The sequence below is a fragment of the Anabrus simplex genome, chromosome 5, assembly GCF_040414725.1.
Source record: "Anabrus simplex isolate iqAnaSimp1 chromosome 5, ASM4041472v1, whole genome shotgun sequence".
NCBI lineage: Eukaryota > Metazoa > Arthropoda > Insecta > Orthoptera > Tettigoniidae > Anabrus > Anabrus simplex.
In genome coordinates, this window is record NC_090269.1 from 444,819,045 (window position 1) to 444,846,079 (window position 27,035).

Genomic DNA, 27,035 nt, shown 5'->3' on the forward strand with positions numbered 1-27,035 from the left:
TCATGTACTACTTACAAATATAGTCAACTGATATACAGTATGTGGAATTACTTCAAATGATACTGGACAACTGGTATAAGATTAAAATTTACATTGCATTTATTTACTTTTTTTTTTCTTTACCCATTCTGGAACCTAAGTAGCATAACGACCTGCTGCGTCTTAACCAGAGCCCCTTTTGCCACCACTTTTCAGAGTTCCTGAAAGGCCTTCACAGCTACCGTAGCGGTCCCAGGGCCCTCCAAGTCCCCACTGTACTTCACCCCTACAGGCAGTCCCCTACTTTGGCTGTCCAACTCCTTAGACCAGGGGATGGAATTAATTTATTCACACACATTTTTTATTTATATTAACCTGCACTGGTCGAATGCCCTCTAACATTTCATTTATTTTCTCTGTTGCTGTTTATTCTCTTCTTGAATATCTGTACAGATTTTGGAAAAGGATCAGGCACTACCCCTGGTAAACTGTTCCACTCCTTCACACCCTTCCCAATGAATGAAAATTTACCCCAATCGCTTCTGCTAAAATTCCTTTTAATTTTATATTTGTGGTCAGTCCTGCCGATATAATTATTTTCCAACTGAAGCCTCTCACGGATATCTCCCCATGCTGCTTCTCCTGTATAGGCTCTATATAATCCTGTAAGTCTAGTTTTCTCCCTTCTCTTACATAAAGTTTCCCACCCTAGTTCCTTTAACATTTCTGATACACTACTCTTTCTCCTGAAATCCCCTGTTACAAATCTTGCTGCTTTCCTCTGCACACTGTCTATTTCTTTTATTAGGTATTCTTGGTGAGGATCCCAAACACTGTTTGCATTTTCCAATAATGGACGAACCATACTTAGGTAACTTTTCTCTTTTAATTCTTTGTTGCTTCCTTTAAGTAGCCTCATTATGACATGTTACGATCTGTATGCTTTCCCAACAATGTCATCCACATGACCCTTCCAGTGCAAATTACTTTCAAATCGCACACCTAAGTATTTGCACTTGCCATCTTTTTGGATAACTACCCCATCCAAAGTATATTCAAATTCAGTTTTAAAACTCCTGTTTGTAAATGTTGTAACAGTGTATTTGCCTCCATTAATCTTCATATTATTCTCTTCAACACATTGTTGAATACCCTCAAGGTCCCTTTGTAATTCTGAACAAACCTCAATGGTATTTATTTCCCTATAAAAATTATGTCATCTGCATACAATCTTATTTTTGATGTTATATTATTCCCTAAATCATTTACGTATATTAAGAAAAGTAATGGACCGATTATACTACCCTGTGCAATTCCCTTCCAAACTTTCTCTTCCTGCGATACGTTATTTCCTACTTTGACTTTTTGAACCCTTGAATTTAGAAATGTTTTTACCCAACGTGTAACCCTTACGTCCAATCCTATTCCCTCCAATTTCTTTAATAATATTCCATGTTCCACTCTATCAAAGGCTTTGGAAAGATCTATGGCTATGCAATCTAACTGGCCTCCTGAGTCCAATTGGTCTGATATGTCCTGCTGAAATCTCACCAGTTGTGCCTCACAAGAAAATTTCTTTCTAAATCCATACTGGCTCCTCAAGAACCAATTTTTATCATCACATATCCCTCTGATGTACTTTGATATTAAACTCTCCAGTATTTGACAAACTATACTGGTCAGGCTGATTGGTCTGTAGTTCTCTGGTTTCCTTTTATCACCCTTTCCTTTATAAATTGGTATTATTATAGATTCCTTCCATTCCTTTGGTATTACACTATTATTTATGACATAGTCAAAGAGAAATTTTAAATAAGGCACTATGTACCACCCCATTGCCTTTAACACCTCCCCAGTAATTTGATCATTTCCTGCTGCTTTTCCTTGCTGGAACAGTTGGATTTCTCTGAAAATATCTTCATTTGTGAATGAGAAGCTTCTTGTTTCCCTCTATGTCTCTCCCTCTCTATCTTCTGTTTCGGTTTCCAACTCCTGACAATCATCTACTGAATCGCTGAATTCCCTACTAAAGAGGTTTGCTTTCTCAGTATCTGTTAAATAGTGTTCACCCCCTTCTCCCACCATTGTAGGAATTTGGATTCCTTTTCCTTTTTGATTCCTGATTTATGAATACAGCTTTTTCCATTTCCCTTTGCGGTCATTATGCTCTTGAAGAAAGCCATTCATATAATTCTCTTTTGCTTCCTTTTTCACTCTATTCAGTTCCCTCATTAGCTGTTTTCTACTTTCTCTACTCTCCCTACCTTCTTTGATTTTCCTGTTTACTATTCTACATTTTCTTTTTAATTTTCTTATTTCCCTTGTATAATAAACAGGGTCTGAGGTCATTTTACCCTTCTTAACAGGTACAAATCTATTCTCTCCTTCCCAAATGATTACTTTGAATTTAGCCCAAAGTGTATCCACATTGCTCCCTTCACTTATCCAACAACTGAATTGTGATTTAAGGTAAGTCCCAAATTCATCAACTTTAGTTTTTCTGTACAATTTCTTGTCTTGTGTGACCCTCTTATTAAGCCTTTTTGGTACCAGTCCCACATCCATTATTACAGCCTTATGGTCACTTATGCCTTTAATTACCTCAGTTTTATCAACAATTTCCCATGGTTTAACCAAGAATACATCTAGTAAGTTATTGAGACGAGTTGGTTCTTGTACTACTTGTCCAAATCCTCCCTCCCAAATTAAGTTATTTGCCAGTTTCTGTTCATAGGCTTCACTTGCAGCTCCATTCCATTCAACTTCCGGCAAGTTTAGATCTCCCCCAATTATTACCACATCATTATTATTGTTTTTATGAGTATAATCTATTATTTTCTCAAATATTTCCATGTCTCTTTCCTCTCTTCCAGGCCTCTATGTTCGTATAATTCCCACCTCCTTCATATTATCACAAATTAATTTTATCCCTAATATTTCATCCCTTTCATCGGTAAACCATTCATGTGAACAATAAGTTTCCTTCACCAGAATAAACACCCCCTCCCTCCCTTTTTATCTTCTCGGTCTCTACGATAGACTGTGTACCCTTCTGGAAATACTTCTCTATTACCCACCCCTTCTCTCAACCACGATTCCACTCCTATCACCACATCAGTCTCTTAAGATTCCATCAATGTACCAAATTTTAATTGTTTATTTACTACACTCTGACAGTTTACCCAGAGCAATCTCAGACCCCCTTCCTCCCTAAAACTTGACTGTTGCAATTGGGTAACTTGAAATTCCTTACTTTCCTGAGTTTTATTTTCTAGTTGGCTGAGCCAGTTTGAAGTACAGCTGGTTCTTTCTACTAGTTTTCCTGGTCAGTATTATAACTCAAGGGTGTTGCCTTTTTTGCAGTACATATCTAAAGATTAATAAAATCTAGAAGAATATTTGCTATCTTTCGTTTACCTGAATTGTTTAGATGAAGGCCATGCTTCTTGTAACAGTGTCTCTCGAAACTGCAGGTATCAATTACCAGTGTATTACGAAAATGTTTACAAATTTTAACCATATGTCCACGTTCGTATTTTAATTTACGCCTAACCACAACAGCCAAGCAGTGTTCTAATTTCGTGCCCTCTTCGAATATAATTGTTTGACATTTCTCCTTATAGCCTCTGAGATCCTACTGCTTATCGTGATGTTGGCCTAACGCCACAACAAGGACGAGGTGGCGCTGTGCGGGCCATTGACCGTTCGGGTTTGTTTTTGAAGTAGTTGGCGTTGCATGGCGCGAGAACTTCTCAGATTTTAACAAGTTAATGTGATTCCTTTCATTTTCTATTGTGACCACAGCCCTTTGACACACTGCTGGGAAAGGTCGAATCTCAGGCATTTACTGTTTTACGCTTCCAGATCTCAACCAAGAACTTCATACCTTCCGTGACCTTATAAGAAAACAGGTAAGCTTCATTGTTTTGTACATATATTCATGTAAAAGAGCAACGGTAAGTATATTTATATAATATATTTAATGCAGCCAAATAGCCATAACAGAGAATATAGGTTACATTGATGGGTTACATATTTGCATAATCACTTATAGACATTGTTCTTCTTGTACAGAATTCAATGTGGTACTGTTCACACGTTTTTCTACATAGTTTGCACTCACAGTCTATACTTGGGTCATGTAAGTGTTTTTGATTTGCAGAGTAGGTGAAAACCGTGAACTGCTAATCTTGTAATGACATGTCTTAATTCAAAATTAGCTTTTGTCCACGAGCGATCTATCATTGCCCCTGTGCCATAGAAGTCTGGTTGGACTTCTTCTCTCTTCTCCGTCAGATTTGCTAGCAGTTTCTTTGATACACCGGTGTTCGGTAGTGGCATACTTGTCCTGAGATCTTCTATGAGAAATGATTCCCTTGCGAGGAGATATACAAGTCTAGATCGTGTCGTTTTTGATACACCTATCACCTTCTTTATATAGTTCGCTTTCACCTTTTCCAAGGTTGATAAGTTCCTCGTTGTTAAATGTGTCCAGATAATTTCAATGCCATAAGTCATTATTGGAAGAATTTTTACTCTGAATAGCAACATTGCTGTCTCCAGACTAAGTGATCTAATGTCTTTTATTTCATGCATTGCCATCATTGCTTGAGTTGCCTTTTCTGTGACATGTTTTGTGAAACAATATGCGCTCGATTGCAGGGTGATGCCTAAATATTTGAAGTCTGATACTATCTTTAATTTTTTATCCCGAATGAAGGTCTCTGCTGAGGCGGGTACTCTCCCTCCTTTCCTGAACACCATGGTGTCTGTCTTTGAGATGTTTATGAACAGCTTGTTTTCGGAGCACCAGTTTTGGACGTCATTTACAGTTTCCTGTAATTTTGTTATGTCTCTTGAGCCAATTACAATATCATCAGCATACGCGCAAGAAAATACTCCCTCCTTTTGGGTAATTCTTAGGATATCTGCGGTTGCAACTATAAACAGCAAAGGACTCAGTGGGTCACCCTGTAGGACCCCGTTTGATTGAGCTATTGGATCTGATAGAGTGAGGTTATCCGAAACTCGTACTTCGTTCCATTGTAGTATTGATGTGATGAGATAGGTCCATATGTTGTTCGTGCCTAGCATCTCCTTAAGCTTGTCTATCACTAGCTTCCTGTTTATCAGGTCAAAAGCTTTAGTAAAATCTATGAAGATGGTGTAATATTTTCCGTTGTCTTCTAAGGCATCCCAGATTTGGTTTAGCAGGAGTTCAATGGCGTTTAGGGTAGATCGTCCCTTCCTAAAACCAAATTGGTTCTCTGGCAGATGCTCATTTATTTCCTCATTTATTTTCCCTGTTATAATTTTGGTGAATATTTTGAAGGGGCAGTTTTCCAGTGCTATGCCTCTGTACTTGTTGGGATCTCTTGGGTCTCCTTTGCCTTTATATAGAACTTTTACAATTGACTTTCTCCACTGGTCGGGAATGGAAGCAGTTCCTATACATTTGTTATATAATTTTGTCTATATAGGGGCTAGCAGGTGTGCAGTGTCTTTTACATATTCATTATAGATCCCGTCCGGACCTGCGGCTTTCTTGTTTTTGGTGCTGTCTATAGCGGTTCTAGTTTCCTCTATGGTCAGGGGTACCCAGTCTAATTGTATATGTGGAGTAGTGGTATGTAGATCTTTTCTGGGGTGCACTGGACCTTCGATGTTGAGAATCTTACTAAAGTGCGATTCCCAGATTTCCATGTCTATGTAGTGCATCTGTTGTTGTATCTTTGGGTGTAGGGCTATGAACGGATTTTTCTTGGCTTCCTCTGCTAGCTTCTTGCTCTCCGATTCTAAGTAGGCGCGTTTCTTTTCTTTCAGTGTTCTTTTGTAGAGTTTCCTCTTCTCATTGTATATGTATATTAGACTTTGATTATTCAAGTTCTGCCTTAACTGTTGCAATTTGTCTAGGGTCTCCCTCCTCAGCCTATAGCACTCATTATCAAACCATATCTTTGTTCTTCTTGTGGCCCGCGGAATGGCGGCCTTTTGTAGGATTTCTTCTATTATTCCTGTTGCATCATCCAATCTTGAATTATCTATTAATGTGTCTAGATGTGTAGTTGAATCTAGCATTTCTTTAACTTTCTCAACATCTATTTTCCTTGAAAGGGGGTGAATTGTCTTTTTCTGTAGTTTTTCCCACTCCCCTTGGATACGTATTTCAATTGGTAAGTGTTTCCTAATCACGGCTTGGTTTGTTGTCCATATTGTAGTCATGATGCCTGTTATTGGTCCTTTCGTAAGTGCAATATCTATTGTGCTCTTTCCATTATGTGAGATGTATGTAGGGATAGTGGGGTTGTTTAGCAGGATGAAGCCTTCTTCTTCCAGTTTTTCGAGGACTAGCTTTGCTTTGTAATTCGGAATGTCCAGTCTGCAGTTAAGGTCACCTGCTATAATTATTGGCTTATCTTGCTTGCTCTGAGTGATCATGTGGCCTAGCTCGTCCATTATGTCGATCGCTGTTATGTTCGGTTGGAAGTAAGCGGCTATAATTACGAGGCCGCCTATTTCCAGTAGTAGGGTATGGTTCTGTTGCCTTGTTGATAATATTGGGGTTAGGTGTGGTTTTATGAGGATAGTTATCCCCCCAGAAGGTCTTCCTTTTTCTCCCTGTCTAGCTGTAAGATGTAAACCATAGAAGTCCGGGTGTTGCCAGTCGTCAGTGACGAATGTTTCCAATAAAATTGCTATATCGTACCCTAATAGAAAGTTTTCCGGGCTCATATTCATTGCACCTTTTAGCCCTTCTATATTCCACATCATGATTCTTAGACTTCTTGAAGCGTCTTTTAAGTTTTGGTTTCTTCCTTCAACTATTTTCTTTTCCGAATTATTCGAAGGAGCGTCCATTGTCTCGTATGGGGCGAAAGGATCGAAATTGAAAACGTTTGATTGTAATCCCTTTCGGCCAGAATTCCTCATCATATACCCTGCCCATTAGATCAAATGGAATCCCCACTTTGAAAGCTTTCGTGTCGTAATTGGTTATTATTTCTTCACACGTAACGTCGTCTTTGATTCCTCTGTTTTCTAGGTATTTCTTTATGACATCGGAGGTTGTGTGCGGGCTCAAACGCCCCATAAAGAGCCAAGCTTTCTTCTTTGCCGCTTGCAATTCTTCAACTCTTGGACCTGTGCTTATCATTGCGTATTGCTGTCTAGTTTGCTGTCTACTTGATTTGCTGGCAACTTGCTGCGGAAAATTGGCATATTCCAGGTCTGGAGTTTTTACCTGCACCAACTCATATTCCTTTCTCGGCGGTGTTTCTGCTTGTGCTTCGTTAGGACGGCGGATTTGCATATTTCTCCTTTGTGGAGGTGTTGGTCTAGGCTTCCATGTCATCTGAGTATTTGGGGTTGCTGTTGGGAGGGATGGGTCCAGTCAGTTCATTTGCTTGAACTATTTCATTCGATACCGTTCATCGCATTGAGTCGTTCAAATGAACTAGTTCAAATGAATGAGGAATTTCATGAGCAGATTAGAAATGTGCTGTTACGTGACCATTAACATGGCACGCATTGGCCATTTTTGTGCGAGCTTATTTTGTCGTTCAAATGAACGAGGTAGTTCATTTGTGCTTTCTTCATGGAAGCAACAGCGGCGCAAGAGAGATAGTATTCCGTGCCGGACTTGAGCTAGTACGTAAGTTTTACAATAGATGGTGCTTGCTTACATCTTCGTCCTCCTTTAATATGCTGTATGCTCGCGTGATCGACTCGTTCAAAATATTTGAACGATCTCGTACTAGTTCAAATAATCGAGTCGTTCAAATGAACTAGTTAGTTCATGAACGACCCAACTCTACTGTTGGCTCTACTATAGTGAACCCGAGTGACTTAGGCCCATAATCAATCATGATTTGATCGGTAAAATAATATGATACATTTATTGAAATACAGAGGAGTGTATTTGAAAATATTTCGTTTATGTAATGTTGAAATCAGAGCGAAGGAAGGACGACAGACTGGAGCCTGACGGATTAGCTCAACACGACAACTTTTAGCTACTTCACAGCAGGGAATATCATTAGTTGGCGTACAAGGAAATACAGAGTCCACAAATAAGTCTTGGTCAGAAAGAGGAAGGGGGAGAGTCATACAAAGAAAACCCACCACATGAGTAAGACCTTGGGATATTTTTGGTAGGACGGAAATTCCATGACCTCATGGAAAAGTACAGCGGCTGAGTGTACGTTCGCTAGCCTAAGTTCGAGCAGGTGGAGATTTAAATCACGTGACCGCTTGCCGGCCAATAGTAAAAATTTGATGGGAGACTCAGTGATACCATCTTAAGGAATGATGGATGAGATATTTTCGTAATTACAAAACTATTCAGTAATAAATCAATATGAGTACGCGGATGAATGTAATGAATTTATTAGGGGTCATGCATGGAAAAATAATCAATACTTATTGGCAAATTAATTAAATTGAAGGCTGGATTTCTTGGAAACCGGACAGCTTGAATCTCATTGGCTGAAAGAAGACCACGTTGTCAGGGACGCTTACAAAAGCGCGAAATGTGAGGAGCGAAATCCATCCATATCTCCTAAATCTGTGATCACCAGGAGTTCATATTTTATCCAGCAGATATGCTAGCGGAGTGGATTAATTTGATGTAAATTTTAACTTCCAATTCGGAGTGCAAGTACCGATATTAAAAATCCACCCCCTCCCTAAGGGGCATGACGTCAACGAATCCGCGGGAAAAAGGCTTCATCCATATATACGGAGCTGAATTGACGGTCGCCAGCCACTTGTCTTGAATCGTTGGAGCTGAATTGACGGTCGCCAGCACACGTGAATTGAATATCGGGAGCTGAACTGTTGGTCGCCGGTAACTTAGAATTCTACGGACGTACAGTCATTTAATGGCGCGAGCATCCGCCAGTGTTTGTAAAGTGTGATCGCGCTCAAGCAACATGTTAAATCTGGAAATAGTTAACGTAGGATAGTGTTTTTTTTATTTGTGAAAATCAGTGATGTAAAGTAATTATCCTGCAAGAGAGTAGTATAAAATATATCACCATAAGTACGTACATAATAGACTGTGTGACGAACAGTACTTTAAGGAAGTAGTAGCCTGTACTTAGCTATACCGAACCGATGTAATGAACACGTCAAGAATGCCGTATAAATCGGGCGTATCGCGACGGGCGAAATAGTTGACACCTCGTCGTACGTGTCCAGGTCCATTGTGCGGTAGGTGGACGAAGATTAAATAGTGTAAATATATTAAATTCTTGGGTCTAGGCTAGAAATTTGTTGTATCCAAATTAAAGTATACAGTGTTAACGTAGTAAATGGTGAAGGTTTGTGGCAGTCAAGATATGAGTGTAAAATGATAATGGGCCAGGAAATCTTTTGTGAAACTACGCCATCAAGGATGGAGGAGTAAAACGCAGAGAGGGGCTGGATGAAGCCTCTCGTCTGCAAAGCTGCAATGGAATACCGATAACTAAGATGAGTACTAAACTGTAAAATATATTTGGGAAATGTTATCGTGATGGGAAAAATGGGAATAATTTGATTATACTTGGTTACCTTCTGTAACGAGATGGGTCGCTTAACGACCCCATCCTAAATTTGTAGCACGGACAGTAGTAAATCATAATAATGTAAATAATCGGGTCTTTTATGTATTCAGTTTGTTGGAGATGTAAATTTGTATATATAGCGTAGTACGTTAAGTCATGCATGCATTCATTATTTTCTTTGTAGTCGATAAATTTCTTTACATTTGATTTTGATTATGCTAGTTAAATAAGACCCGATATGTGCTTTTATGTTTTGTCATTTTAACGAGCCATTTAATGACATGGAAGGAAAATCCAGCTTCGCCATACCAAGTGTGTTTTGTTGAAATTAATATGGTCATATTTTCAAAGTGAAGTTGTTAAATTTGTGAGATGCGATTAATATAATATTTCCAAGTAAATCATATCTGGAGTGATTAGTGCCAGAATAAATTGAGTTTGTAAAAGGGGTTATGCGTTAAACATAATAAGAGTGGACTACCGTATTACAGGCGAAATTATTATTTTTTTTAATATTAATAATAATAATAAATAAATAATATAACTATTTTTTTTATAAGATATTTTTTTATATGATTCGGAGATAATAATAATTTATGTGATCAAGTGTTGAGTTTATTGGGAATCATTTAATGACGGGAGGTCGTTTTAATTTGGAATTAAAGTGCGTGATAACTTAATTTGATCGATTAATAATATTGAAATGTAGATCGGTGTTAATAATCCGTACATGTTAATGAACGTGTGGTTTAAATTACGGTCCAAATTTTTTTTTACGTATAAATGTCGCGTTTTGAAGTTGCGATTCATTAGCCGGAACATGTAGTGCTAATATTACGAGACCATGATTGTCAAATTTTGGTAAATATAATTTCAAGATGTTACGATTATTTGTGGAGAATGAACTAATGCATAGATCCAAATGAGATAGAAAATGTGAAAGAATTTGCAGTCAGATAATAAAAGGTCGTACGATGTCAGAAATGAATAAATAAGTCAGTTGATAATTCTGTGAGGAATAAATAAATGAATCGAGGAATATTGAGATAGAGAGGAAAATAAATTCCGTACGAGAGACACTTAGGATATTGATACGAGTGTAAAATGTACGGGCAGTGTCACAGAGAAATACTGAGTTACGCAGCGGGTAGAATTCGAACCCGTGACAGCATGTACGAAATAAATAGACTGCACAGTTATTCGTTGAGATACAACGGATCTAAGGATAATGAGAGTTCAGATTCCACAGAAATGGTCGTATATTGTATTCATTGTAATAACGAGTGAGGACAATCATGATGTCGTGATAATAATAATAATAAATATTGTAGATAAAGGATTGGACCGCCTTAATTAATTGAGCGTTGATAACGATGTTAAACGGGAATCTAATTGAGAATATGCAACCGATAATAATAACAATGTAAGGACGATGTTAAATCACCGCGGTCGGATTAATAATAATTGTCATAATAATAACTGTAATGACGTCGTTGGTTGATCAGTGAATTAATTTGTAATTGCGACCGATATCTTAATATATATATATGTTTTGGCGTAAGTGACCGGTTCATTAATGATAATAACCTTTTAAGTGACGTGAATAATAATAATATCTTGGGTCACCTATTCATTAATAATAATAATAATAACCACGAGAGGGATATAATAATAATAATAATAACAGTAATAACCACTTGGTGTTTGCATCCCGCATAATAATGACGATATTAATCAACGTGACAGTGCCAGGAACCGTTGAGGAATAATAATAATAATAATAATAATTTCGAGGATGATAATATCGTGAATTAAATTATTTGGTGACGATATCCCTCTATTCGTATGTTTGAACAATGAGAATGATGATATTAGAGTCATTTGGTACCTCTTTATTGTACGGTCTCCGTATGGGACGATGTTACATACTTGCGTGTTTGTTTACTTCGCTCGCGATGCGAGGGGGGCCATGGCCACGGTATTTCCCACCGCTTCTCGTTATCTCATCTGTGTCAGTAGTCTACTGAGGCTAACTGGTGACAATTCAGATCACATGTAAATAAAATGTAAATGTTAATTCATTGGTATGGCATCAGCTGGATATCGTAAGATAGGAACTGTCCGTGGAATCCAGTTTTCGCATTTCACGAGAAACATTACCCAGTCCGAGTACCGGTCTCGGAAAAATGTATATAGCCGGAGTACGTCATCTTAGTTAAATCGGGAAGCCGACCGTAACATGGGTTATGCTCGGGCTCCCGATAGAAGGAAGCTATATCCTTGAGTAACGGTTCGATTCAAATGGAATCGATCCGTAAATTATACCTCCAAAATGTCATTTTATTTCAGAAGCAACGCAGCAAGATATTGATACCACTTGCGGTATGGCAAGTGATTTATATATGTAACATGTGTGTAAATTCAAATATTGTTGCCACGTGTATCAAAGTTTTATATGTCAAATGGCGTAATAAACCGCTCCTTCTGGCAAATTATTTCAAAGGAAACCACTCTCATAATCTTTTTATTGTAGTTAGATGATGCCCTTTTTAAAGTAACAGTCACTTCCTAGTCCTATCATGGAGTCCTTAAATTCAAGTTACAATCGAGCCTTCCCCCTTTTAATTTTAAGTTGCTCCGTTCATCCCCGTGTTCTATTATGCCGTTATATTTATATTTGATGATTTAAATAATGAACCGACACCCCTGAGATAAATGCTAGTCTGGGACTCGGGAGGTGGACGGGTGCAAAATGGCTGGCCCAAAGTGGGGCTTTAAGAACGGCAAAGTGTTGCTTTAAGAACGGCAGAGAGGCAAATTTTATTGCTAATAAATTTTTATATTTTTATACTTTTTTTCAAAATTTTATATTTTTAAATTTTTGATTTTTATTAATTGATGACCGCATCACGGTCAAGTGTGTGTTCACTTGTAACGTAATATCATGCTAGAGTAAGGTTAGTTTCGAACGGAGCTAGATTTGACTAGTGTATTATTATAATCCATTGCTAATCTCTTCAAGTTTGGCAATGATTCAAAATTCAATAAGCTCGAAGATTTGATGTTTCTCTTTTCCCATATGAAATTTAATATTATTTTGGTAATTCAGGACTCCATTTAAATGTCATTGGACATGAGATGAATATTATAAACAGTTGTTTAGGAAGGCTTGAAATGGTAAAAATATTACTGAGCACCAGTTCAAGTTGTTATTTAAAAAGAGGTTGAGATGGTATAAATTAAAATTAACGTATTTCAGGGCAGGAGATTTCCAACTTCGTCGTTGTTTTTAATGTTGTTGTTGTTGTTATATTGGAGCGGTTTATTGTGAAATCTTAGGCGCAAGCCAGCATTCAAGTTGAATGACCTGCAAATGTAAACAAGTTTTATAGTCAAAATTTTTTTTGTTAAATGAAAGTTAGTGTAGGGGTATAATGTCATAGGATAGGGCCTAGACCCAATAGCGTATTCCTTCGTGTGCAGCAAGGCGAGAGGCCGATCGGCCCTTTTGCTTTCTCAAGAAAAGTTATAATGTCTGACGACGGTGGGGAGCGATCCCAGGACATGATGGTAGAAGGACAGGGAGAGGTGAAAGCTCTCACGTTAGAGGACTTAATACGAAATTTAACTCTGAATGTTGAACAAATGCGGGCCGATAGTGTTTCGGATAAACAGGAAATTATTTATAAAATAGATCAAGTACAGGCTAATAGTGTTTCATTAGAAAACAAAATAGATCAAGTACAGGCCGATAGTGTTTCTGATAGACAGGAAATTATTCAACAAATGAAGGTTAATAGTGCTTCATTAGAGAACAAAATAGACCAAGTACAGGCTGCGTGCGAAGTTAATAAAACAGAACTCAAGGCACAAATAGATGCAGTTCAGGCCGCGAGCGTAGCGATGGGACAGGAACTTAGGGACAAATTAACTCAAGTCCAGGAAGCATGTCACTTCGCGAAAGATGAATTAAAAGTGCACATGGATGCGTACATTACCATCGTTAATGAAAAGGTTGACCGCGTTAGAGATGAGGCTCAAATGGAACGCGCAGACATTAAGGAAAAATTGAACGCTAGTGTCAAGGAACTCGCCGCTCTGCGATTAACAGATAAACAAGACATAGAATCACACATAGAGGAAATTCGGGATGAATGTCGGAAGGAGAATGACATCGTCCGGGGACAAGTAGAAGAAAAATGCGCGCAGATAGCTGGCACCTTGGACAAGCATGACAAGGGCATGAACGAGTTACGTGGGGAAGCCGCACGTACACTTGTCATCGTAGCAGGACTGAAAAACAAAGTCGAAGAACTAACTATAAATTTAGAAGACCGTAGCCAGAGAATAACTAAGTGCGAAGACGCAAACTTAGCGTTATTCCAGCGGACGGAAGGTCTAATCGAACAGGGCCAATCATTTGCCGACACGGAAGTTCGCCTATTAGAACAATGCAAGGCGTATAATGGGCAAAATTCCGGCACAAAAGAAATAGCCAGTTGTAATCCCGACGGAATGGATGACATCCGAAAAGACTTGGAGATGTTGAAGGCTAGGTTGGAACCATCAGCGTCTAGCCAAGATTTTAACCTCCAATATCGCGAATACGAACCCCATGATAACCAGGGGATTCATAAGAAAGGAGGCCTATCCCATGCTGATACACACGGTTTCAAGTTTGAAAACAGAGATGGGTCGTCTACGTCATCAAGTGCTATCCCGACATCGGTGGTACACGTCATTAAGATGTCTGATGACAAGCCACCAAAGTTCGATGCCCGTGGGCATGTCACCCCGAAAGGTTTCATCCGGGAAATCGCCGGTTATATAAATGAGAATAAAATACCAGTAGAGCGACAACTGCGAACGGTCGAGAAATTCCTAGACGGAGCACCAGCTGTATGGTTCAGGGCTTTCTTGTATACTTTTGAAGATTTTGAAGGATTTCGGCGGGCTTTTCTCCAAAAGTTCTGGAGTATTCAGGAACAGCAGGAGTTAAGGCTGGAAGTATACTCCAGACGATATTCGACATCTTCACCCACGAAATTCTCAGATTACTTTGTGGCACAATTTCACAAGCTACGAGAGCTTGATAATCCAATGAGCGAAACAGAATTGATTAGCGCCATTGGAAAACAATTGCCATTCGAGGTCCAACGAATGATGATAGCGTCAAATGTCCAGACAGCTGTCGATGCGGAGGCTTTATTACGTCAATTAGACCTCACAACGCATCATTCGAACCCAAGACAAATTAGGAGCAGGGACCAACAGGTGAATAATATCGAACGGACAATCGAACCGAAGACCACTAGTACGAAGAACCAGGGAACTAGTACTGATCCAGAACCTCGTCGAGCATATAATACGGAGTGGAAGCCGCGACAATGGACGAGACCAAGGAATTTTGCGGAAGGCAACCGGCAAACAAACCAAGGAAATTTTCGAGCCGACAGGGGATACCGGGGATGCCAGAGAAGTAATTACAGGCCGTATCCAGCTAGGAATCAAGGGAACCCGAGATATTACCAGGGAGGATCTCGTCAAGAGAAGGATGACAGATACCAAGAGTCTAGGCGGTACATAGAAGAGCTGAACAAGAGAAAATGGAAGGAGGCGATCCATGATCGAGGCCGTGATGAGGAAGCGACAGGAGCGGAGAGCTTGCAATTCCAAAGAGCAAGGAAAGGGGGCAGCGACCTAAACCCGAATGCACCGACGTTCGAATCTGAAGAACGGCTCGGGGCGAAAAAAAAAACGCCGAATTTTAACTGAAGAATGGATCATCGCAGAGGTCGATACATGGGTTGTGACCTCTGACGAATTAATTGACGATCCCGAAATCCAAATTTCAAAGGAAATTAAGAGACTACCAGTGATATACACTAGGATCAACCACGTGAGGGTTCGATCACTCATTGATACAGGCGCCAGCGTATCAGTAGTATCCCAAGTTCTGGTAAATGAACTACAATCCAAAGTAAACATCCCGATTATCCCAGTTTCAAATTTGAAGATTCGTGGAATTATCCCGGATAAATCCGTCATATGTAAGAACCAGGCATTATTGGACATCGAAATTGGAAATTCAAAATTTGCTCATACATTTATTATCATGAATAAAATCAACTATAACTTGATCCTAGGGGCCGATTTTATGACTGAATACCAGGCTGTGATTGATATGGGGGATAACTCTGTCAGATTTAAGCACAGGGAAGGTATTGAGGATACAACCATGAACCCTCAGTCGGAGATAGGAGAGCATGAAGAAATTTGGAACACCGAAGTCGTGAATCCGCTTAGGACGGACGAAAGTGTCATGAGTGAGACGGATGATCATGTGACCTCTGATGATTATAAGCTATTTGCGGCAGAATTGCAGGAAGGTGAAATCAACTGTGGGAAGGTTATAGCAGATAAAGTTAATGCAGCTGTAATAGGTCCCGAGGGGAAGGAAGATTTATTCAAAATTTTAACAAAGCATAGCGACACGTTTGGCTCAAAACCTGGAAAAATTGAAAATTTTGAATACGAATTAAACGTGAATGATTGGTCCCCGTATAAGAAGAAATTATATCCAATTGCCGAGAAATTCTATCCCCAAGTCCGCGAAGCTATTAGAGAAATGGAAGCAAGTGGATTGATTTCGAAGTCACCGACGCCATTTTTGAATCCTTTAGTGATAGTAAGGAAACCGGACGGATCAGTGCGCATTTGCCTTGATGCACGTGCTATCAACGAGAGATTAGTCCCAGAGTATGAGCAGGCCCCGCCTATTAAAGAGATCCTGAAGAGATTTAAAGATATGGAATATTTTACCACTTTTGACCTGACGTCATCGTTTCATCATATACTGTTGGAAGCTAAATCTAAGTTGTTGACGGGATTCTTATTCGATCAACAGACTTATGTTTTTAATCGTCTCCCATTCGGTATTAAGAATGCGGGTTCGGTTCTCATTCGAGCTCTTGACCGCAATCTAAGTCCAAAGGTCAAAGAGGCGACTATCATGTATGTGGATGATATCTTGGTAGCTACAAGAACACTTTCGGAACATTTGGAAAATATTAATGAAGTCCTCACCGATTTAGGAAGGCATAACTTCAAGGTCAACCTATCGAAATCACATTTTTGTCAGAAGGAGGTGTTATTTTTGGGTCACCTTGTAGATGGAGATGGTGTGCGACCAAACCCAGTCAAAATTGAGGCCATTAGGATGTTTCCTAAGCCTACTAAAGTAAAACATGTTCGGCAGTTCCTTGGAATGTGTCAATTCTTCGCTGATCATTGCCCTGATTACACAACCGTAGTAGCACCATTGCAAGACTTACTTAAGAAAAATAATCGATGGAAGTGGGACCATAATTGTGATGAGGCGTTCGCTCAGACCAAGCAACGATTACTGCATAATGTTAAGCTCGGATACCCGGATTTTAGCCTCAAATTCATAATTCAAACAGATGCCTCAACCATAGGTATAGGAGCCGTATTACTGCAGGAAAACCCCGATGATCCAAGCATAAAGACCTATATCGCCTTCATGAGCCGGAAATTGCGGAAGCATGAGATAAAGTACACTATCACAGAATTGGAAATGCTGTCTATCGTAAGCGCGTTGCAGTATTGGAAGAAGATCGTGTATGGTTTTCAGATTGTTATCCGTACCGATCACAAAGCGCTGACGTTCATTATGAAAACCAATATGGCAAGCGAGAGGGTTAGCCGTTGGGCATTATTTATCCAGCAATTTGATCTAACAGTCGAACATTGCCCCGGGAAACTCAATATTTTGGCAGACACATTGAGTCGACATCCAAACCCGGAGGAAGTCGTAATCCACCAAATTGAGTTGATAGAAGAGGATCAGGAGGTCTTAAGGAATCTGAAGGACATCGGAGCGATACAGAAGAGAGATGGGTTCACTAACTTGATGATAGAATTTTTTAACAAAACATTGCAGCCAGACAATCCACAGTATGACAGAGCTAGTAAATTATCAGCGAGCTACCATTATTTGAATGGGGTTCTTCATAAGTTTTTGGATGAGGAACACACGAAACTTCGCATAGTCATACCATCTGAAATGCAAGTACCGGTAGTCAACCATGTACACCGGGTCATTGGACACGGAGGTATAGGGAAGGTCTTGGCAACTATCCAAGAGACATTCGTGTGGGCCAAGATGAACCAAACAGTCCGAAATGTACTACGATCATGTGACGTCTGCCAAAGGATTAAACCTAATCCGTACTTACTTAAGCAATCTCCGCGCCCACTGTTACCTACTGAACCCCGCGAGATATTCGCAATGGACCTGTACGGACCACTCCCCAAGGCCCGTAGGGGAAACCAATTCATCCTTGTTAGTTTAGATGTATTCTCTAAATTAGTAGCCTTGTATCCGCTGCAAAAGGCAAATTCTAAAACTGTACTACGAGGAATTACTTCACATATCATTCCACAGATGGGGAAGCCTAAGAAGATCCTTACTGATCATGGTAGTCAGTTCACATCTGCTGCGTTTGCAAATCAATTACGACAACTAGACATTCAGCATGTACTTAGTTCGATTCGCCATCCCGAATCGAATCCATCAGAGAGGATCATGCGAGAGATTGCAAAATTCTGCAGGATCTATTGTTCCGAGGCACATTGGCGGTGGATTGACGTGGTGCCCATTATAACTAAATGTATTAACACCACGATCCACGAAGCAACAGGACAGATACCGGAAGTGGTCCACTTTAACAGATATCCGGCCAGGCCATGGCACGATGCAGTAGCATGTCCTGTAGATCCACGCGTATCCAGCGAAATTTGTATCAGAAAGACACGGGAACATTTGGAGGCACAAGCAGAACGACGATTGAGAAGGCTGAGGAATAAGCGATTCCACCGTCCGTTGAGGGTTGGCGAGCTCGTTCTAGTAAAGAAGCCTAGTGTATCTAACCCAGAGCAGAAGGTGTACCACAAGTTTTGCAAATTGTTCGTGGGCCCTTTCAAGATTATACAAACTTATGACAACAATGCTTACAAAGTTCAGAGCTTGGATGGAAGTTCACAGAACATCTATAACGCTGCAAATTTAAAGCTTTACCACACGCCAGCAGACCACAGGGAAGCAGAGGATGAACGAGAGGAAGCAGATGACGAGCCGGAAGAAGATGATGTCGAAGAAGAGGATGAAGAAGATGACGGAAGGGAAGAAGAAGTCCAAGTAATCCGTACACCAATTGAAGCAAGGCCATGTCCAGAGTGTGGAGAGATAGACAGAGACGTGCAGGAATTTGTCAATGCGATCCATGATATCGAAAGACAGAACGAGGAGTTAAGGTTCAGGAACCAGATGTTGAGAGACGAAATCAATAGCCGTCGCAGACCAGAGGATCCGATGTCAAATCATGATAGTGATGATATGGACACATCATAAAAAAAAATCTCATGATGCTCACTAGATTTTTTTTTACCTGGGCAAGAGGAAGATGAACCCGAGTGACTTAGGCCCATAATCAATCATGATTTGATCGGTAAAATAATATGATACATTTATTGAAATACAGAGGAGTGTATTTGAAAATATTTCGTTTATGTAATGTTGAAATCAGAGCGAAGGAAGGACGACAGACTGGAGCCTGACGGATTAGCTCAACACGACAACTTTTAGCTACTTCACAGCAGGGAATATCATTAGTTGGCGTACAAGGAAATACAGAGTCCACAAATAAGTCTTGGTCAGAAAGAGGAAGGGGGAGAGTCATACAAAGAAAACCCACCACATGAGTAAGACCTTGGGATATTTTTGGTAGGACGGAAATTCCATGACCTCATGGAAAAGTACAGCGGCTGAGTGTACGTTCGCTAGCCTAAGTTCGAGCAGGTGGAGATTTAAATCACGTGACCGCTTGCCGGCCAATAGTAAAAATTTGATGGGAGACTCAGTGATACCATCTTAAGGAATGATGGATGAGATATTTTCGTAATTACAAAAGTATTCAGTAATAAATTAATATGAGTACGCGGATGAATGTAATGAATTTATTAGGGGTCATGCATGGAAAAATAATCAATACTTATTGGCAAATTAATTAAATTGAAGGCTGGATTTCTTGGAAACCGGACAGCTTGAATCTCATTGGCTGAAAGAAGACCACGTTGTCAGGGACGCTTACAAAGGCGCGAAATGTGAGGAGCGAAATCCATCCATATCTCCTAAATCTGTGATCACCAGGAGTTCATATTTTATCCAGCAGATATGCTAGCGGAGTGGATTAATTTGATGTAAATTTTAACTTCCAATTCGGAGTGCAAGTACCGATATTAAAAATCCACCCCCTCCCTAAGGGGCATGACGTCAACGAATCCGCGGGAAAAAGGCTTCATCCATATATACGGAGCTGAATTGACGGTCGCCAGCCACTTGTCTTGAATCGTTGGAGCTGAATTGACGGTCGCCAGCACACGTGAATTGAATATCGGGAGCTGAACTGTTGGTCGCCGGTAACTTAGAATTCTACGGACGTACAGTCATTTAATGGCGCGAGCATCCGCCAGTGTTTGTAAAGTGTGATCGCGCTCAAGCAACATGTTAAATCTGGAAATAGTTAACGTAGGATAGTGTTTTTTTTATTTGTGAAAATCAGTGATGTAAAGTAATTATCCTGCAAGAGAGTAGTATAAAATATATCACCATAAGTACGTACATAATAGACTGTGTGACGAACAGTACTTTAAGGAAGTAGTAGCCTGTACTTAGCTATACCGAACCGATGTAATGAACACGTCAAGAATGCCGTATAAATCGGGCGTATCGCGACGGGCGAAATAGTTGACACCTCGTCGTACGTGTCCAGGTCCATTGTGCGGTAGGTGGACGAAGATTAAATAGTGTAAATATATTAAATTCTTGGGTCTAGGCTAGAAATTTGTTGTATCCAAATTAAAGTATACAGTGTTAACGTAGTAAATGGTGAAGGTTTGTGGCAGTCAAGATATGAGTGTAAAATGATAATGGGCCAGGAAATCTTTTGTGAAACTACGCCATCAAGGATGGAGGAGTAAAACGCAGAGAGGGGCTGGATGAAGCCTCTCGTCTGCAAAGCTGCAATGGAATACCGATAACTAAGATGAGTACTAAACTGTAAAATATATTTGGGAAATGTTATCGTGATGGGAAAAATGGGAATAATTTGATTATACTTGGTTACCTTCTGTAACGAGATGGGTCGCTTAACGACCCCATCCTAAATTTGTAGCACGGACAGTAGTAAATCATAATAATGTAAATAATCGGGTCTTTTATGTATTCAGTTTGTTGGAGATGTAAATTTGTATATATAGCGTAGTACGTTAAGTCATGCATGCATTCATTATTTTCTTTGTAGTCGATAAATTTCTTTACATTTGATTTTGATTATGCTAGTTAAATAAGACCCGATATGTGCTTTTATGTTTTGTCATTTTAACGAGCCATTTAATGACATGGAAGGAAAATCCAGCTTCGCCATACCAAGTGTGTTTTGTTGAAATTAATATGGTCATATTTTCAAAGTGAAGTTGTTAAATTTGTGAGATGCGATTAATATAATATTTCCAAGTAAATCATATCTGGAGTGATTAGTGCCAGAATAAATTGAGTTTGTAAAAGGGGTTATGCGTTAAACATAATAAGAGTGGACTACCGTATTACAGGCGAAATTATTATTTTTTTTAATATTAATAATAATAATAAATAAATAATATAACTATTTTTTTTATAAGATATTTTTTTATATGATTCGGAGATAATAATAATTTATGTGATCAAGTGTTGAGTTTATTGGGAATCATTTAATGACGGGAGGTCGTTTTAATTTGGAATTAAAGTGCGTGATAACTTAATTTGATCGATTAATAATATTGAAATGTAGATCGGTGTTAATAATCCGTACATGTTAATGAACGTGTGGTTTAAATTACGGTCCAAATTTTTTTTTACGTATAAATGTCGCGTTTTGAAGTTGCGATTCATTAGCCGGAACATGTAGTGCTAATATTACGAGACCATGATTGTCAAATTTTGGTAAATATAATTTCAAGATGTTACGATTATTTGTGGAGAATGAACTAAGGCATAGATCCAAATGAGATAGAAAATGTGAAAGAATTTGCAGTCAGATAATAAAAGGTCGTACGATGTCAGAAATGAATAAATAAGTCAGTTGATAATTCTGTGAGGAATAAATAAATGAATCGAGGAATATTGAGATAGAGAGGAAAATAAATTCCGTACGAGAGACACTTAGGATATTGATACGAGTGTAAAATGTACGGGCAGTGTCACAGAGAAATACTGAGTTACGCAGCGGGTAGAATTCGAACCCGTGACAGCATGTACGAAATAAATAGACTGCACAGTTATTCGTTGAGATACAACGGATCTAAGGATAATGAGAGTTCAGATTCCACAGAAATGGTCGTATATTGTATTCATTGTAATAACGAGTGAGGACAATCATGATGTCGTGATAATAATAATAATAAATATTGTAGATAAAGGATTGGACCGCCTTAATTAATTGAGCGTTGATAACGATGTTAAACGGGAATCTAATTGAGAATATGCAACCGATAATAATAACAATGTAAGGACGATGTTAAATCACCGCGGTCGGATTAATAATAATTGTCATAATAATAACTGTAATGACGTCGTTGGTTGATCAGTGAATTAATTTGTAATTGCGACCGATATCTTAATATATATATATGTTTTGGCGTAAGTGACCGGTTCATTAATGATAATAACCTTTTAAGTGACGTGAATAATAATAATATCTTGGGTCACCTATTCATTAATAATAATAATAATAACCACGAGAGGGATATAATAATAATAATAATAACAGTAATAACCACTTGGTGTTTGCATCCCGCATAATAATGACGATATTAATCAACGTGACAGTGCCAGGAACCGTTGAGGAATAATAATAATAATAATAATAATAATAATTTCGAGGATGATAATATCGTGAATTAAATTATTTGGTGACGATATCCCTCTATTCGTATGTTTGAACAATGAGAATGATGATATTAGAGTCATTTGGTACCTCTTTATTGTACGGTCTCCGTATGGGACGATGTTACATACTTGCGTGTTTGTTTACTTCGCTCGCGATGCGAGGGGGGCCATGGCCACGGTATTTCCCACCGCTTCTCGTTATCTCATCTGTGTCAGTAGTCTACTGAGGCTAACTGGTGACAATTCAGATCACATGTAAATAAAATGTAAATGCTAATTCATTGGTATGGCATCAGCTGGATATCGTAAGATAGGAACTGTCCGTGGAATCCAGTTTTCGCATTTCACGAGAAACATTACCCAGTCCGAGTACCGGTCTCGGAAAAATGTATATAGCCGGAGTACGTCATCTTAGTTAAATCGGGAAGCCGACCGTAACATGGGTTATGCTCGGGCTCCCGATAGAAGGAAGCTATATCCTTGAGTAACGGTTCGATTCAAATGGAATCGATCCGTAAATTATACCTCCAAAATGTCATTTTATTTCAGAAGCAACGCAGCAAGATATTGATACCACTTGCGGTATGGCAAGTGATTTATATATGTAACATGTGTGTAAATTCAAATATTGTTGCCACGTGTATCAAAGTTTTATACGTCAAATGGCGTAATAAACCGCTCCTTCTGGCAAATTATTTCAAAGGAAACCACTCTCATAATCTTTTTATTGTAGTTAGATGATGCCCTTTTTAAAGTAACAGTCACTTCCTAGTCCTATCATGGAGTCCTTAAATTCAAGTTACAATCGAGCCTTCCCCCTTTTAATTTTAAGTTGCTCCGTTCATCCCCGTGTTCTATTATGCCGTTATATTTATATTTGATGATTTAAATAATGAACCGACACCCCTGAGATAAATGCTAGTCTGGGACTCGGGAGGTGGACGGGTGCAATAGAGTTGGGCATTACGATTCATTTTCAAGAATCGATTCGAACGATTCATTCATACATTACAAATCGATTCTCACGATTCGTTCACGATTCGTTCACGATTCTTTTCCAGTTCTTTCGCGACTCGTTCAAGCCGGACGGAGAACGATTCCAAAATCCATAGATGCGTGAAAGGTTTCACTAGTCACTACTCTGTGTAAATACAAAATATCACGAGCAACATTAAAGTAAACTGAATCTCTAATTGAAATTAAAGTATTGTTTTTGTCAAACAAAGTAATTCGTAATACTAGATTTCACCAAAAATTATAAATGAGTAGTTCACGTACCGGTATTTTGAAGTTTCGTGAGCATACGGATAGTAAATAGGCCTAAAACTGAGATGGAATGAAATCATCGACACGTGCCATAATGTTACATCATCAAAGTATATTCCAGTATTTCTACCATCATCGAGGGAACAGACAATGATGGAAACATACAACATCATGTATCCGCCCGCGATCTCCACGTTGATTGGAGAATGACTGGGTTACTTCAGAACGCATGGCAAGAGCGTCCACGTGTTGATGTGTGGTTGTCTACCGTAGGAACTGTCATTACCTCGCCTGATTGCAGCCAGACTGTTTCCGGATGCCACTGATATCCACATGTAGATGAAATGCCATGCTGATATGGATTACGAAGCAAATTATATTCACTGTCTGCGAGGAATAAACAACAAGCGAATGACTTATCACATCTGGATTATTTGACATCTCATAAATTTAATTAAATTACGGAAGGTTGATTGATTTGAGTTTATGCCCAAAAGTTAAATACGTAATAAATCATTCACAGCAGCACTTAAAAGGAAAATTCACACTTTCAATATTTCAGTGAAAATTAAATTCTAGATCGGAAACATCGTTTTGAAAAGCCAATATTTAAGAAAATAAAAAAAAATTATAAAGGAGAACTTCCAAGTAGGATTCCCCTCTCTCTCTCCTCTTTTTCTGATCTTGTCTCCTTCCCCCCTGTGGGTGGGGGCGGTAGAATAACACCCACGGTATCCCCTGCCTGTCGTTAGAGGCGACTAAAAGGGGCCCAAGGGCTCTGAACTTTGGAACGTGGGTTGGCAACCATGGGGCCCTTAGCTGAGTCCTGGCATTGCGTACACTTACTTATGCCAGGCAGTCACTTTCATCTATCCTATCCGACCTCTCTTGGTCAACACTTGTTCTTTTCCGACCCCGACGCTGTTAGGTTTGCGAGGGCTAGGGAGTCCTTCATTTTCACGCCCTTCGTGGCCCTTGTCTTCCTTTGGCCGATACCTTCATTCTTCGAAGTGTCGGACCCCTTCCATTTTTTCTCTCTGATTAGTGTTATATAGAGGAAGGTTGCCTAGTTGTACTTCTTCTTAAAACAATAATCGCCACTACCACCATATCTCCTCTTTTTCACTGCTGCTCGTATCATTCTGATTAATGGCGAGACTGTCGACAGTGATACAGCACATACCGACCGATCTGCCACCACGTGATGAACAAAGGCATGCTACATTTCAGCTATTACACTCATCAGAGCTTTATTCATGTCCTGACGTCTAGGAGTTTTATTATTAAGTCCAACACACCAGGCTCCACACAATCTCTATTGATGTGCAGCTTCCATTGAACCTTCGCGAACGAATGGTGTCTTAGAGATTACAGATACAAAATGGCGGGTTAAGCATGAGGGCATGTGTCCCTGGTATTCTTCAGTTTGAATTACTTACTTATATTAATTACAATGGATACAAAAGGTTCTTGCATATTTTTGACGTTTTGCATGTAAGATTGCTTATGATATGAATTGGATAACGAACTACTTTGATGCCTCCATGTAGGTGTTCTGCGACAGCATCAACCAACAAACGTTAACATGAGCACGTTGCTCATGATTACAACACGACTGGGTTTCTCGAGGTTTTATTGACCTGGATCGACATACTATCTTCTAAATTTTCTAAAGCCTACAATCTCTCTAAGTGGGATTGTTTTTTTCTTGGCACTAAACGTAGGATTAAAATAAGCTACATTTAGCGAGAAAAAGCTATGTTGGCAACACTGGTCACGTGATATCTTGAGCAACTCAGTCCTCGGTGGTTTGCCTAGCTTTTGTGCGTGTTGTCTATGTGAGCAAAATGGATCGGAGTAATAGGAAAACAAGTTTTATCTGGAAATACTTTCTAGAGATAAGTCCCGGTCGTGCTAAGTGTGAAATATGTTCCGGTGTTTATTCTTTTAAGGCTGGAACCACCTCAAATTTAACTAGACACTTAAAAACAAAGCATCCTTCTGCTGCTGTTAGGCCAGAAATGCCGCAGCCCAATACCGAAGAAGGAGTTGTTGAATATAGGTCATCTGTGCCTTCAACATCTGCTGTGGTGCCCTCAACATCTGCCATTGGACCTATACCCTCAACATCTACCGAAGAATCATCGCAGCCACCAGCCAAAAGGCAAAAAAACTGGACAGAACAAAATGAGCGACTTTGTTTCCAGACCTCTTCCAGTGTCGAAACGCAAAATGTTGGACAATATTGTGTTAAAACTTATTGTGAAACAATATCATTCATTCAGAATAGTTGAACAGCCAGAGTTTAGGGAATTGCTGCATCATTTAAATCGAAATTATGTATTGTCTTCTCGAAAAACTTTACCGAATGCACTTCTCGATTCGACATATAAAAATGTTAAAGACAAAATAAAGGCCAGCTTATCCCAGACTACAGCATGCTGCGTGACCACGGACAGTTGGACCTCAGGAGCGTCTGAAAGTTATGTTGCCTTAACTGCTCATTATTTGGATGGAAACTCCAAATTGTGTAGTGCCTTATTGGACTGTTTCGTGTACAATGAAAACCACAGTGCAGAAAACATTGCCAATGAAATAAAGCGGGTATGCCAGGAATGGGAAATTGACAGTAAAATTGTTGCTGTTGTGTCTGACAGTGCACCAAATATGATTGCAGCAGCAAGAAACCTAGGATATCAACACATTCCATGTTTTGCACACACTTTAAATCTTATAGTGCAGAACGCTATAGGGGAAATTAAAGAGCTCAAAACCAAAGTGAAAGATGTGGTAGAATATCTTAAGCGGAGTCCACGTGCTCTTTCTAAATTAAAAGGGATCCAGAAACAAATGGGACTTCCAGAGCAAACTCTTAAGCAAGAGGTGCCTACCAGATAGAATTCCACCTATGCTATGTTTCAAAGTGTGGTGAAAAATAGAGAAGCTGTTGTGTCAACTTTGGCGCTAGTGAATCCCGGGATCATTCTCTCCAGTGAAGATTTTGATGTTTTGGATGAAATGTGCAAAATTCTCAAACCGTTTTTACAGATCACCGAGGATGTAAGCTCTGAGAAACAAGTGACTGTTTCCAAACTGATTTTATTTGCTCAGTGCTTAAATAATTATTTTGAGAAAATTGAAAATGTAAATAAGCCAAAAGAAATATCATCAGTGGTTGCAAAAATTAAAACCGAACTTGATAAACGGTTCAAAGACATTCAAGAAGCAAGCTTTTCTGT

At 39.3% G+C, this 27,035-nt stretch overlaps 1 protein-coding gene across 1 annotated transcript in view; it reads left to right on the forward strand.

Annotated features, from left to right (window-relative positions):
- The first annotated feature begins 3,780 nt into the window (after positions 1-3,780).
- LOC136874629 (zinc finger protein 84-like) overlaps positions 3,781-27,035 on the forward strand; it is a 91,741-nt gene continuing 68,486 nt past the window's right edge. Inside the window, exon 1 of the mRNA XM_068227892.1 lies at positions 3,781-3,890. The gene's annotated coding sequence lies outside the window, so the exon portion shown is untranslated. The remainder of the gene's footprint in view (positions 3,891-27,035) is intronic.